This window comes from Canis lupus, chromosome 35 (genome assembly GCF_048164855.1).
Source record: "Canis lupus baileyi chromosome 35, mCanLup2.hap1, whole genome shotgun sequence".
NCBI classification, from domain to species: Eukaryota; Metazoa; Chordata; class Mammalia; order Carnivora; family Canidae; genus Canis; species Canis lupus.
The window spans coordinates 7775617-7791710 of record NC_132872.1 but is presented as its reverse complement, the minus strand read 5'-3'; the positions used below and the strand labels follow the sequence as shown (position 1 = coordinate 7791710).

At 36.4% G+C, this 16094-nt stretch overlaps 1 protein-coding gene and 1 pseudogene across 5 annotated transcripts in view; both read right to left on the bottom strand.

Annotated features, from left to right (window-relative positions):
• Positions 1–16094, bottom strand: part of GSK3B (glycogen synthase kinase 3 beta) — a 203109-nt gene that overhangs the window by 144364 nt on the left and 42651 nt on the right. The gene's annotated exons all lie outside the window — the stretch shown is intronic.
• Positions 5069–5148, bottom strand: LOC140625247 (small nucleolar RNA U3; annotated as a pseudogene).

Here is a 16094-nt window from a genome sequence, read left to right as displayed (position 1 = left end):
AGTCCCACTTTGGGCTCCCAGCACGGAGCCTGCTTCTCCCTCTGCGTGTGTGTGTGTGTGTGTGTGTGTGTGTGTGTGTCTGTCTTTCATAAATGAAAAAATTTTTAAAAATCTTTTAAAAAACAGGCAAAATATATAAAGATAAGGAACTGAGGGTCCATAGAATGAGAGTTGGGACAAATTCAAAAATAAACTTATTCTTGTCATGAAACAGGGACTCTATGACCCAGAAGCTCTAGCCAGAGTGCATCTGCTCACAGCCTTGGAGTGAGACTTGGAAGGAAGGAAGGAAGGAAAGGAAGGAAGAAAGGAAGGAAGGGAGGGAGGGAGGGAGGGAGGGAGGGAGGGAGGGAGGGAGGAAGGAAGGAAGGAAGGAAGGAAGGAAGGAAGGAAGGAGAAAGAAAGAAGAAAGAAAGAAAGAAAGAAAGAAAGAAAGAGAGAGAGAGAGAGAGAGAGAGAGAGAGAGAGAAAGAAAGAAAGAAAGAAAGAAAGAAAGAAAGAAAGAAAGAAAGAGAGAAAGAAAGGCCAATCAAGCAGCTCCATCAGTCAAATCAACTCCAATGATCAAGAGCATGATAAAAAATTCAAAGCCATTTCTATGAAACCTAGATATGATAAATATCTTTCCGGCAGAGCCTTTGCCCACAGGCACCATTCATTTCCACATGATTCTCTGTAAAGGATTGGAAAAATAAAACAAAAAAATTACTAAAATTTCCTTTGGGGATAGGAAGAGTAAATAAAAGGAGAGGCAGGGAAAACAAAATGGACAGATGTCACCCATGGACCGACTTTTGGACAAGTTTCCTTATATGCCACTTCTAGAAACAGAAAGGAAAACAGCGTGGCAAAGAATAAACATCAGACACAAGAGATTCCAGAATCTCTGACAGTACAATAGCACCACATTTTTTTGAAAAGATTTTATTTATTTATTCATAGAGACACAGAGAAAGAGAGAGAGAGGCAGAGACACAGGCAGAGGAAGAAGCAGGCTCCACACAGGGAGCCTGACATGAGACTCGATCCCGGGTGGGCTGCAGGCGGCACCAACCGCTGCGCCACCGGGGCTGCCCAACACCACATTTTAAATCACAGGAATATACCATTCCAATGGGATTAACAAGTATCAATTCTGAAAGACCCAAAATTCCCTTTAAGGAAAAAAAAATTCGGTTAAGTTTTTCTGCTGGAGGCGTAATAGTATGACATGGGCTCTAAAGTCTTATCAAGGTTTGAATCACATATTTATTCTACCACTTTGTATCTATAAAATGGAGATCGCTGCTACTTCATAGGGCTGTTGCAATGATTAAATAACAGAAGTGGGGCATGTTTTTAAGTGCATGCTCCACAGAGTGCGCTCAATAAATTATAGTTTCTCTGAACTTTGAATTATTGGCAGTGGAAATAGAAAAAAAAACATTCCTTTGCCCTGCTACTCTCTTTCAACACTCAGTACATGCCCTACTACATACAGTGCTTATCACAATGTTCTATAATTATTAAGAGTCTGAGTCCCTCAACTTGACTAAGGAGCTCTTAGGAAAGCAGACATTATCTGAATCATTTACATTTCCCTAATGCTAATAGCACAGGGTTCAGCACAATGCAAATGCTCAGCAAAGGTTTGCTGCTAAATTTATGTAGAATTATTCAAGCACAATTATTGGGATTTGGGAACTATTTAATGCTGAACATTAAGCAGTGTGTCTACTTGTTCTTATGCTTGCCATCCATCAGATACAAATCTCTAGGGATAAGGTATATATAATGGCTTTAAAGAAGAGTGGAGGGGATCCCTGGGTGGCTCAGCGGTTTGGCGCCTGCCTTTGGCCCAGGGTGCGATCCCGGGGATCGAGTCCCATGTGGGGCTCCCAGCATGGAGCCTGCTTCTCCCTCTGCCTCTCTCTCTCTCCCTATATCTGTCATGAATAAATAAATAAAATCTTTAAAAAAAAATAAAGAAGAGTGGATTGCTTACTGGAAATCTGGTAACAACATGAACCCAAAACAAATGACCTAATTTTTGCCACATGTGTATTTATTTATAGATAGAATTAATCTGTTCATACCATTTTCTAAGTAATTCTGGTTTCTTTGAGGCATCAATATGCAGCAATGAATAAGAACTGGGTAGGGGATACCTCTGAGGTATGAAGTTCAATTTATATCAATTTATATATAAGTATATTCTTTTTTATTTTTAAAGATTTACTTATTTATTTATTTGAGATGGAGAGTAGGTGTGTGCATGAGCAGGGGAAGGGGCACAGGGAGAGGGAGAGAGAGAATCTCAAGCAGGCTCCCTGCTGAGCACAAGAGCCCAACCTGCGGCTTGCTCCCACCACCGTGAGAACATGATGACTCAAGCCAAAATCAAGAGTTGAGTGCTTAACTGATTGAGCCACCTAGACACCTCTATATGTAAGAATATTCTTTGAGTACCCTTTACAGTTGTAAGAATCACTCACAGCAGAGGAATAAGCACGCGGGAAAGTTTACTGAAAATGAAGAATGTCACCCCAAGAGAGACTCAGCAGGTGTGCGGTGGGGCTCAGAAAACTGCATTTTTAATAACTACCCCCAGTAATTCTTTTTTAAAAATTTTTATTTTTATTTTATTTTATTCTATTTTTTTTATTTATGATAGTCACAGACAGAGAGAGAGAGGCAGAGACACAGGCAGAGGGAGAAGCAGGCTCCATGCACCGGGAGCCCGATGTGGGATTCGATCCCGGGTCTCCAGGATCACGCCCTGGGCCAAAGGCAGGCACCAAACCGCTGCGCCACCCAGGGATCCCAAAAACATATTTATTTGAGAGAGAGAGAGAACACACATGCTCAAGTGGAAGCAGCAGGGAGAGGAAGGGAGAATCTCAAGAAGACTCCACGCTAAATGTGGAGCCCAACTTGGCCAGATCTCATGACCCTCAGATCACAACCTGAGCCAAACCAAGAGTCAGATGCATAACTGATTGTACCACTCAGGCACCCTATCCACCCCCTAATTCTTAATGCAGTTCCAACAACCATACTTTGAGAAAGAATCAGAATACCATTTAATCCCTACAATAACCTTGTGACATACACATGAAAATCATTTAACAAACAGAAGAAACCAAGGTGTTCAAAAGGTTTGGTTAATTTACCCCAGGTAACTACTCCCTTCAAAAAGTTGCACCCACAGGATTCAGAGCTATTTAAAATCAATACCCTACTATATTACTTTGCTTTAAGACCATGCCATAAAAGCAATACATAGGAGCTGAGGTCCTAAAATCAACTTTCCATTTTCAGCAAAACTGAAAATTTCAAATACTTTACAGTAGGTTCTGATACAAGTATCTATTAGATAGTGAAAAGTTTTAATTCAAAATATCCATATTTCTTTCAAACTAATTTTAATTGACTCGATTTTCATAGTTTCTTTACAAATGTTTTACTTTAAACCAAACAAACCAAAACCCAGAATGAATCCTGCTAATTTTCAACAGCCTAAACTTAAATATTATTTTACTTATGAACCATGAACAACATATGTAACATAATATGTAATATGTTAGGTTTCCTCTAAGATTTAAGGGGAAAAAAAAAGAAGGTAGAGTAACCTAGGATATTACCTGAGGTAGATTTAATGACAGAAGAATAATGCAAATTTAAGGGAGGGCAGAACATAACAATATGAAGATTACTGTTGCGGGAGAGAGAAGATGATAAGAAAGTGTACTGGGTTAGATATCCCTTAATTGGTTAGTTGCTGGTCCTGGGTATCTTTGGAAGCTGATTAGCACTGTGTATAAGGAACAGTGAGCTACTTTGGTGTTTATATATGCATCTATTTTCAGAGTTAGTTTTTCGTGATGTGGGACAGCAGCCACCACTCATATACATTTGGAGTATTATTTATTATTATTATTTTTAAAATTTTTATTTATTCATTTGAGATAGCGAGGGAGCAAGAGAACAGTAGCAGGAGAGCGAGGGGGAGAGAGAGAAGCAGGTTCCCTGCTATACAAGACCCTGACTCAGTACTTGATCCTAGGACCCAGGATTATGACTTCAGCCGAAGGCAGAGGCTTAACCAACTGAGCTATCTCAGTGCCCCATTTGGAATATTTAAAAAAAAATAAATCCAATTCTTCCTTCTCCACTTCCTCCTCTTTCTTCTTCTTTAACAGATATGCTCTATTTTTAAACTTCTGAAAAGTAATATAATGTAGGTTAGCCAAATCAACAGTAGATTCCCAAAACTATATAGAGAGGTTTAGTCTTCACATTCATTTTTTTGTTTATTGATCAGAAAATTCATGCTTCTCCTTTTTCAGTTCCCAATATTTCCTATTTAGAATAAACCCCGCCCCCACACCCCCACCAAAAAAAGGCAGTAAACATTCCTTGTATTTCTGCAAAAGTAGCAGGTCTTGTTAACCAGTGAATTATTACTTTGTATTCTGATATATCTGCTCAGGTACTTAAATGTATGCTGTCAGTTCATTGATATTGATTTTCCTCAAAATTCTGGCTTTTATTCATTTTAGATTGTCTCATGGAACCTTATATCTGAGGCAAAATGAAGCAGTTTTATAGTACAAGATATTTTTGCAGTACATCTTAAAAGGTGTGAGGACATTTACTTAAAATGTGTGGTTATACTGGACGGTTATTTTTGTGAATTTATTTTGGAACAGAAATAAATGGCTTGATTTGTTTCCATTTTTATAGGTATTGGAAAGTGTACTACTTCAGTATCACTATAAACACATAAATATCTGAGCTAAGTCACGGTTTAAGTTTTCCTGAGAACCTATTCATTTTTATTTTGCATACTTAAACTTTCAAAGGAAAAAGATGTTCTAATTTCCGAAGCAAGTGATGAACTTTTAGAACACAATTTGTTAACAGGCTAAAACTTTTCTGTATAACCTGAGGAGAAAATACACTTAAAATATTATAACTTATTAAACTGTTGAAGTGGAAATGAGGTAGGGTAGCTCGTAAGAGCTTTACAAAAATCTCATGAATTCAGTGATTAATTCCATTTCTGCAAGGGGTAACACACAAACTTTCAAATAGTGATTAATTTTTAGTTTACAGTTACAACTATATGTTACAAACTATAGAAATGATCCCTGAAAGTATAGTCTTCAGTTACAACTATATGAATAGTGATGCTGCATTTATAGTTAATAATGAATATACTTATGACATAAATATATTAAATAACATTGTCCCCACTGATTCTAATTAGTTGGAATAAAATACATATTGGTTTTTATGTTTGCCCCCGCTTCTTCCCTCTAAAAACTAGCTTAATATCCCCTCAAACTCTCCCCATAAAGATGGACTTTAGAGAACCTAGCAGTATCATGCAAATAGGGCAAAGGACAAGTCCTAGGCTCATCACTCTACAGAACAGTACCAACAGATAACTGGGTAAATTCACAAAGTAGAGTCCACTTAGCATTTCTCCCTACAAAGCTCTGTTAGAAGAGATGCTAAAAAAAAAAAAGGAAGAGATGCTAACTGGGTTCTGTTAAATAAAGGCCACTGGAATGATAAATTCCTACACTCGCAGTGGGACTATAATAAGTCTTGGTTCCTATTGTCACTAGCCTAAGAAGTATGGCTAATCCTCTTGTCAGTGGATCTTAGAAGAGTATGCTGAGTACACCTCATGCCAGGGCAGAGTACTTTCCACACTGCTGACTCATTACTTCAAGTGACAGAAGTCAAGAGGACTTAAAGGTAGGAAACACTTTCTCTTGAAAAAGAACTTTTATCTTTGGGAAATGACTATATATTCCTAACCTTGGTCTTTATCACCTCCTACTATTACCTACTTGACCTAATGATAAACTGGGACAGGACCAGCGTGAGTCAGCTAACACTGACTGCTGGAGAAATTCCTTTTTTTAACCATACCTCCAATAACGCTTCTGCGCTGTTAAAAGGAAATCAGTGGAAAAGTGAGTTCCATTTAAAATGAAAGCAAGAGATGCAATCCTATACTTCCAGTACTTGTACTGGAAATAAATCACACCTATGTAGCTTTGTAAATTAGTAATTCTCATATATATGTTTATGTTATGCATATCCTATTTTGTAAGTATTCTCTCCTATCAATGGTGAGTGTTAGGATGACAGAAAGTTTCAAAATTCTAAAGAACAGAAAAGGAAAGAATATACAATAGAATTTTTGGTTCAAATACATTGTCATTATTGATTAATTCATCACATGCTTAATAAGCACTATCTGTGTACCAGACTGCTAAGAACTAGGGTTACAAAAAATGAGTAAGATCAAGAAGGCCCCTTCGTTCATGGGAATTTCTGTTGAAAGAGCATTTATTTACTTATTAATGAATCCAGATTCAATATTTATTCAAAATATGGGTTCAGTATTTCTTATAACATAATAGGGCCAGATACCTTACCGATTATTTTAACTAAAGCCTCACTTAATCAGAACAATCCTGTGAAATGTATGAAATTACCTCCATCTCACAGATGAGGAAACAGATTCCAAGAAGTTAAGAAACTTACTAGAGATTACAAACTATTAAAAAAGGCTACATTAAAACAGCTGTTCTAATTCCAAGTGTCAACTCTATCACTAATGTATCAACCTGCTTCTAAGAAAAGGCCAAAGAGGAAAAGATACTAACTAGTCAATGCCTAGATTACTAAATTAACTCAAATCATGTATAGAAATAAAGATATAAAAATCTTTAAAAACATCCTTGTATGAACATATGGAAATAACAGAACCAAAAATCCACTGAAAACTTTTCCAAGCTGAGCTCCTCCAAGACTCTATCCAATACAACTCTCCATTCTGTACAACACTGGTACTTCACAGACAAAATGTATTTTAATAAAAGTTAGCTACAAAATAAATATTTGTAGAGTCATCCTATTTTCTCACTAATTTCCATCATAAAACTGAAACTACATACCCATTGAAGAATATTACAGTAGATGTAGTTTAAGGATTCAGAGATTTGATAAATAGTTCTATAGATCGGCAAGGTCAATAGAAAGCCATCTAATCCATTAAAGTGTCACTTTAAATTTCATCAAGAAGAAAAATACTATTTACCCCATATTGAGACCCTATACACATAACCCACCATTGCACTCCTCTGTCCAAGTACCTACATTACCCAAAAGAGAGCAAAGTAAACAGAGAAGAGAACAAATGTACCTAACAATCCAGGCACGATGGCAGATAGAGAAGAAATGGTGAACTTCAGAAGCCCATAAAAGCAACTGAACCTCGCCAATTTCATTAATAACATCCATCAAAAAGCAAGTGAATGCCATCAGGGAAATACAAATCAAAACCACAATGAGATACCACCTCACATCAGTGAAAATGGTGAATATTAACAAGACAGGAAACAACAAATGTTGGAGAGGATGTGGAGAAAGGGGAACCCTCTTGCACTGTTGGTGGGAATGTGAGTGAACTGGTGCAGCCACTCTGGAACACTGTGTGGAGGTTCCTCAAAGAACTGAAAATAGAACTGCCCTACAACTAAGCAATTGCACTGCTGGGGATTTACCCCAAAGATAACAGATGCAGTGAAACGCCGGGACACCTGCACCGCGATGTTCATAGCAGCAATGTCCACAACAGCCAAACTGTGGAAGGAGCCTCGGTGTCCGTCAAGAGATGAATGGATAAAGATGCTGTGGTATATGTATACAATGGAATATTACAACAAATACCCACCATTTGCTTCGACGTGGATGGAACTGGAGGGTATTATGCTGAGTGAAATAAGTCAATCGAAGGACAAGCATTATATGGTCTCATTCATTTGGGGAATATAAAAAATACAAAAGGGAATAAAGGGGAAAGGAGACAAATGAGTAAAAATATCAGTGAGGATGACAGAACATGAGAGACTCCTAACTCTGGGAAACGAACAAGGGGTAGTGGAAAGGGAGGTGGGTGGGGGGTTGCGGTGACTGGGTGACAGGCACTGAGGGGGGCACTTGACGGGATGAGCACAGAGTGATATGCTATACATTGGCAGATTGCAAATTGAACTCCAATACAAAAAAAAAAAAAAAGCAAGTGAAGCAACATCCTCCTGCAATTAACTGTGTCCCAAGTAGACAGGATCTGATGATTTACAAATGTCCTTAGAAAACTGAATTCCAAATAAAGAGAATATTTTAGTTGTGTTATTCGACTTCTTGGGTAAATATTCCAGACAACCTGGCCAACAAAATAAGTGGACTCCAGAAATTAACCTGGACATCTTAGGTTTTCCTAATAAGAAATTTCCCAGATTTCTTACTTCTGAAAGAGTGTGAAAACAATTCTTATGGTATCGGTCCAATACATGTACACAAAGCCAAATGAACCACTAACTTTCTAATTTTCCAGCTTACATTTTCAACTATGAATAGCATTCCTACATGAATAGTTAATACACATAAACCCTCCCTCTTCTCTGAAAACTTCTTTCCCCTTCCACTGGGTTGAGCACATGAACATATTCCCTCAAGTATTTATTTCTCCCTAGACTAGACTGTCACAATTCAACAATAAATTATAAACTCCCTTTCTCACAGACATACAGCCTAATAATAACAAATATTATTTACACAATAATTGTCCAGTTATGTATTAACTGAGGTACGATTATATAAAAGAGAATTACTGGATGCAAGGGAACCTATAATGAAGGATCTGAATCTAATCAGGGTTGGGTTGCCTTGAGAAAGTGATATTTCAGTTTTAGCTTGAAAAGTTGAAGGGGACTTAAGGACAATGAGGTGGGAAAAAATAATAAAGGCACAGAAAAAGAAAGACACTGAAGGAATTCAGCAAAAGATGGGAATAAAAAAGGGTAGTCAGTCACAAAAGACCATATTATTCATGATCCTATTTATATGAGGTCCAGAATAAGCAAATCTATGGAAATGGATGGTAAGTTAGTAGTTACCAAGGGCTGAGGAGGGAGATGGGGAGGAAACAGGGAGTAACTACTAATGGGTTAAGATATTTCCTTTGGGGATGACGAAAATGTTCTAAAATTAGATTATGGTGACAGGTGCACAACCCCATATAAATACTGAAAGTAACTGAATTGTATACTTTAAATCAGTCAATTTTATGGTATGTAAATTGTATTTTAATAAAGCTGTTAAAAATAAGATAAAAATATATCCTCCCTAAAATGTGGAGGATACAGCTAAATGTTTTTTACAAAAGCCAGTGAACCTCAGCAAAGACAGAAAGGCCACCATCCGCCAGGTTAATGTATAATGTACTAAAGTTGAGAAAAGAAACAAAAACCCGCAAAAATGGAATGTACTCCTGGCTTGGTGGTGGAAAAGATGTGCAGAAAGGACTGCACTGGCTAGGGAACTTCTCTATTTACCTCACTACCACATCCCCTCAAACTACAGAAAAGTAAGTTAAAAACAACAGCCACATTCTTAGATCATAAAGATACCCAAGATAAGGTGAAAAAGAGGAAGAACTCACTAATGAATATTATATCACAACAAAAGTTCTCCGCAGAGCTGCTCAATTTAACCATAAGAAAGTTGAAAACAGGGGAACCTGCATGGTTCAGTTGGTTGAGAGTCTGCCTTTGGCTTGTGTCATGATCTTAGGGTTCTGGGATCAAGCCCCAAGAGTGGGGAAATCCCTGCTCTGTGGGGAGCCTGCTTCTTCCTCTCCTTCTCTGCCCCTCCCCCTGCTTATCTTGCTCTTTCACTCTGTCAAATAAATAAAATCTCTGAAAGAAAGAAAGAAGGAACAAAACACTGACATGAACACAACTACAGGAAAAACATGCAAAAGCCATACCAAAAACTGTATCTGGAAGAAAATAATCTAAAGACAGGAAAAAATTCCTTCTGAGAGTTCAGTGTTATAAGAGAACTTGGTAAGAACATAAAATAACTAAAACAAGAATACAAAGATAAGGTCATAAGACAACAGAAAATTTTTGAAAAGAAAATTGTTTTGGTCCTTGTATTCGTTTCCTGTGGCTGCAGTAACAAATTACAATAAACTGGGTTGCTTAAAACAACAGAAATTATTCTGGGCTGTATTCCCTCTGTAGGCTGTCAGAATGTATTCCTTGTCTCTTCTAGCTTCAGGTAGCTGTCCATGTTACTTGACTTGGACGCTTCATGGACGCATCATTCCAACCAATCTCTGACTCGATAGTCACAGAGCCTCCTCCTGTGTTTGTTCTCTTCTGTGTATCTCTTATAAGGGGACCTTTCAGTTGGATTTAGATCCCACCCAGATAATTCAGGATGATCTCATTTCAAAATCCTTAAATTAATTGCAATCTGCAAAAACCCTTTTTCCAAATAAGGTAACATTCACAGATTGCCAGAATCTGATGTGAATATGTTTTGCAGGGCCATTTTCAGCTACCACAGTTCTCAATTTGTTTCTTAGTTTACCCAAACCAGCAGAGATCTAATAAACTAGAAACAGTAATGGACAGAAGAGACTGGGTAAAATATCCATACAGGGAAGAAAGGAAGTCACAGTAATGTAGAGGGAATCAATGAAGAAACGAAAATAATTCTGGAGATGATAATAAATGTGGAAAACAAAAACGATTCAACATAATGATAATTATTGTTTCAAGAATGCATTTCAGCAAGTGAACAGAAAAAGTATTCAAAGATACAAATTTCCTTGAAAATGAGCAAATTGTACCTATAGAACAAAAAGATATAGAGTATACCAAAAAGAATGGACTCAAAATGACTGAATTAAAAAAAGATTCTATAAAGCATCCAAAACAAAAAAACTTAGTCACCTACAAGCAAGGAGGAGACAATTATGGAAAAAACAAAAGACTAGTTACAAAAAAACAGGCCAAGCTTTTTTCTACTATTGTTTGGCTCATGACTTTGGGAAGTCAAGAAACCTCCTTTGTAGACCTCAGTTACCCTCTGTAAACTGAAAGAACTGAATAAATATAAACTTTTAGATCTCCTTTCAGCTCTGAAAATGGATGGGTCCATGACAGCCAAAAGAAAAGCATAAATTTCAAACACTAGGTTTTACAGCATATTTCTCACCTTCCAATTTCTACTCAGTTACAGGGTGAGAAAGAAGGAACTTATTCTTTTAGTCATTCTTCCCATCCCCAAATCTACCATTTTTTACCTAGCAAATCAACAAATTCTTAAAATTTTATTTATTTACTTTTAAAGATTTTTATTTATTTATTCATGAGAGACACAGAGAGAGAGAGAGACATAGGCAGAGGGGGAAGCAGGCTCCCTGTGGGGAGCCTGATATGGGACTCGATCCCAGGACCCTGGGATCATGACCTGAGCCAAAGGCAGGCACTCAACCACAGAGCCACCCAGGTGCCCCAATCAATTTTTTTTTAAGTCAATACTCAAAGTAAAATAAAATTAGGCATTCTTGAACACAATTAATTAGCTCTTGCCAAATGAGTTCTTAGAAAGATTTTATCAGTTTACAATTTTACTCATCATTGTTGGAGGATTAATATTTGAAAACTGTTAAAAATGCCTTTACATTGTTCCTACATATCAAACAAGGATATTAGAAAAAAAAAGTCACTGAATAAAGAAGTATTAGGAACAGCAAGAAGGTATCTGCTGGAGCAAGAGTCATAAAAGGTAAGGTGTACATAAGGAGAGAACTGAAGGTTTAAAACTCCAGTAGTAGTTTTCAATATGAGCCAAAGAGCCCCTGTAAGGATTTGCTATTTCAAGGGGGTCTCTACACAAGTCTATACACAAATCAACCATGGTTGGAATAGAGCAATAAATAACATCATACACACATACACACGTATATTCTTAAATATGAAGTCCTGTTTTATATGAGCTCCTGCTTTGATTAAGTATAATTTTCCTAAAAAGTAGCAGCAGCAACAACAAACAAAGCCTTTCACCTAGTATTTCCCTTGCCAGGAATATGGTAGGGAAAAAAGTAATCAAAAACTAAGAAAAAATGATTGACTTCTATTATAGATACTCAATGAAGCACTATATATAGTATCACTAAACTGGAACCAATATACATGCCCAATAACAGAATCATTAGGTAAATATATGTTCACACTGGACAGAGTATTTAACAGCCATTAAAATTACATTTTCAAAGAATACTGAAGGAACTTTGTAAGAAAATATTCATGATATAAGATTACATGAAAAAGCAGGTTACAAACTGCTATGCACTATGTGATTCCAATTTTGTAAACAAATGTTACATAGACAATTACACCAAAATATAAACAGGAGTTTTCTCTGGATGATGAGAATACAGGTTAATTTTATTTTCTTTTTTGTACCTCTCTGTAATTTTTGAATTCTCTACAACTAAGTATGTAATTTTTTAAAAGATGAATTTGCTTAAAGTTCTAAGAAGATAACTCTTTTCATAAAGTATTATTATAATCTAACATTTCTTCACTGGGGTCTAAAAAATCCAAGCATGCTTAGGGAACTATTTAAAGTAAAAATGAGCAAATGTATACTACCTGAATAACTTATCCTTAGTTCTAAAATTCAGCATAAAAGCATTATGAAGAAATGGATTGAGTGCCTCCTTCATGGTCAATGTTTACTGTTCCAAATAAGCACTGATTCTTGTACACAATACAGAAAAGAATGACAAGAAAATAAGCGTAATAAATCATAAATTATGATGTATGTCTAAAAAATTTCCTAAACCGTTATATCTGTATTCAGATTCAACTTTTATGAACCATCCTGTGACTATTCTTTTAAATCCTAGAACAATCAAGGAGATATAACTATTTAACAGATGAAAGAATTGAAGAGGCCAGCCCAGAGCCTTACCACATCACAAATGGAACCTGCTAAAGCTGATTTACCTCACCAAAAACTGTTCCTCCCCCAAAAACTATTTAAAACTGTCTCAACACTACAGCCATAGATCCCTCCAGCCTATGAAAGATTTCAAGGACTAAATCTACCACGTCATATCTTTGTTTACCTAAGTCTTCACCAGAAATGCAAGCCTTTCCCATTTGTTATTATATATTCCTGAATCTACTCTACATATCCATCTTATCTGAGTCAATTCCTCATTCCTGCCCTTTCTGGAATGTCCTCTCAATTACCAGTCTGTAACCAACAAACTCCACCTTCCAGCCTTAAGAAAAATGTAACTACCTCAAAGACACTACTTTCATAAATCTCACAAAGGCTAAGGTTATTCAATTACTCCACACATCTCAAAATAACATCCTCCTTGCTCTTTATTCCCATTTCAGGACCTATGGTCATCTACAACAACAAAAAACCCATTTCTGATTACTTGAGGCCCTATGTTGCTTCCTCCTCTACCAAATTCTAAATGTTGGAGTTCTAAGTTTGTTCCTAGATTTCCTTTCTCTTCTGTCTCTATAATCTCCCCAAATTATTTTAGGCATTCCCAGAACTTAAAATACTTGGCATTTGAATTATCATTTGAGACCTGTTGGTTCTCCAACTTACTTCTGTAGCCCAGACTATTCTTTGAACCTTTTATAATCCACTTTCTACTTCAGAATTACACTTGTCGGGGCACCTGAGTAGCTCAGTCAAGCACCAAACTCTGGGTTTCAGCCCAGGTCACGATCTCAGGGTCACAAAATTGAGCCCTGCATCAGTCTCTATGCTGGATGGAGCCTGCTTAAAATTCTGTCTCCCTCAGCCCCTCCCACCCTCACATGGGTGCTTGTTCTCTCTCTCTCTCTCTCTCTCTCTCAAAAAAAAAAAAAAAAGTTACACTTGTCTATCTCATTCCTCTGATTAAAACACTGGCAGGGCTTCAAAATGTTTTACAAGACTGGTTTGACTCTCAAGCCATTCTTCCTCTTGCTCACTATAATTCGTTACACTACGCTTCTTTCAATTTATTGAATACACAAAGCTCTTTGCCTCTTCGGGACTTCTTATATGATGTTTCACTTTGCCTAAAATGTTTTTTCTAGCCCATTAGCCCATTCCTTTTTATCCTTTAGGCTTCAGCTTAAAAGTCATTTCCACAGAGATGACTTCTCTATCCAAATCTAAATTTCCTCTGTTATCCTCTCACAGTAACTAGTTCTTTTTCTTCAAAACACTTATTATTTGTAAATAAGTAAATACACAAATAATATCCTAACCATATTAAGCATACAAACTACATCTTTGGAATGAATAAAAAAAAAATCAATCAATGAATGGGATTGCCCACAACCATATAGTTAACACACAAAAGATTCGATCTAAATTTTAATATACAATAATGTCCCTATAATTCATCTCAAACATATAGCTACATTTAATATTTAGATTTGATAATCCTTATTTTAAAAGGATATGGGGCAGCCTGGGTGGCTCAGTGGTTTAGCGCCGCCTTCGGCCCAGGGCGTGATCCTGGAGACCAGGGATCAAGTCCCACGTCAGGCTCCCTGCATGGAGCCTGCGTCTCCCTCTGCCTCCCCCTACCCTCTCTCGAATAAATAAATAAAATCTTAAAAAAAAAAAAAAAAAAAAGGATATGGTATAGTTTCGAGTTATCTTATAATGTAAAAATACAAGGACCAGAATACTAAGAAATGTAACAGAAGGTCTGGATTTTCAAGAAAAGTTTTAATTTCAACACTTCTCAAAATATTCCTAAAATGCTTTCTAATGTGAATAAACAAGAGACCACTAATATAGAGGTTTCATATTTTAAATAATATAATATTTTGGAATGAAACATACATAAAAATTTCCAGAAAAAGTAGTAATCTATATTCTTAAAAGAGCCCACAAAAACCCACCTAACAATGGTTAAATAGGCCTTCGTACTAATTGCACAAATCTGAGTTCTGGGTCCAAGAAGTAGGACTCTAGTGAAAGAAGGCTGAGGATAAACAGAAGAGTTCATTTGAGTCCCTGGGTAACCAGCTTGTTTTTGGACTCTGCCACATTCTAACCCTCTTTTCCCCATGCCCAGACTGATGCATTCAACAAGGGACACAGTATGAAATAGAAGGAGAGAAGGAAAAAAGTACTTATTAAACACCTGACAAGTACAGCGTTGGGTATATCGTACTTCACTTACTCCCACAATGCAGTTATTATCACCTTTTGTTTTCCATGGAGTGTTTAACCCTAAGCCTATAAACTCTTTCCACTATTTCTTAAGCAACCTACTCTAATAATTGTATAATTAACTGTTCAATGTGCTGTCCACAAAGAGTTAAGACACGTCTGCATTTTTCACCAATTTTCATATAAAGAGCTCAAAATCTCTCAGGTGAATGGATGACTGAATCAATAAATGAATGAATGAAAGACCAAAATAAACTCAAGTATCATATCCTCTGTGCTTTCCTAACCATTCTAAACTACAATGATTATTTTTCCTGCGAGTGACACTGATTCTACTTGTGCTATTTAATAGTCACTAACTAAAATTGAAGCTATTAAAGACCAGAAAGTGATTAGTCTGAATTGAGATGTACTATAATACCTAACAGATGATGAGACTTAGTATAAAAAATAGAATGTAAAGTATTTCAATAATTTTTATATGTATTACATGTTGAAATGTTAATTTTTATATATGGGGTTAAATATATTACCCAAATTAATTGTACTTAATTTTTAATGTGGCAATTAGAAAATTTTAATTATTTATGTGCCTTGTAATATATTTTTACTGAACAGTACAGATCTATACCATCAATCCATATATACCAGCTTATGTATTACCATCTCTTTTGTTATTTAAATATCCATGTGTTTATGTTTCCCTAAAATGAAGTGTCCCTAGGCTTATAATATTACAATACGAACTGGAATATACTTTTTCAAACAGATGTATTAAGTTGTGATTCACATAATTCACCCACTTAAAGTGCACAATTCAATGATTTGTAATATATTCACAGGATCGTGCATCCATCATCACAATTTCAGAACATTTTTGTTACACAAAAGAGAAACTCTGCACCCCTTACCCATCATCCTCAAATCCTTCCATCCCGCTAGTCCCAGGGAAACACTAATCCACTTTCTAGCTCTATAGATTTGCTGATTTTGGACACAATATATAAATGGAATCACGTGGT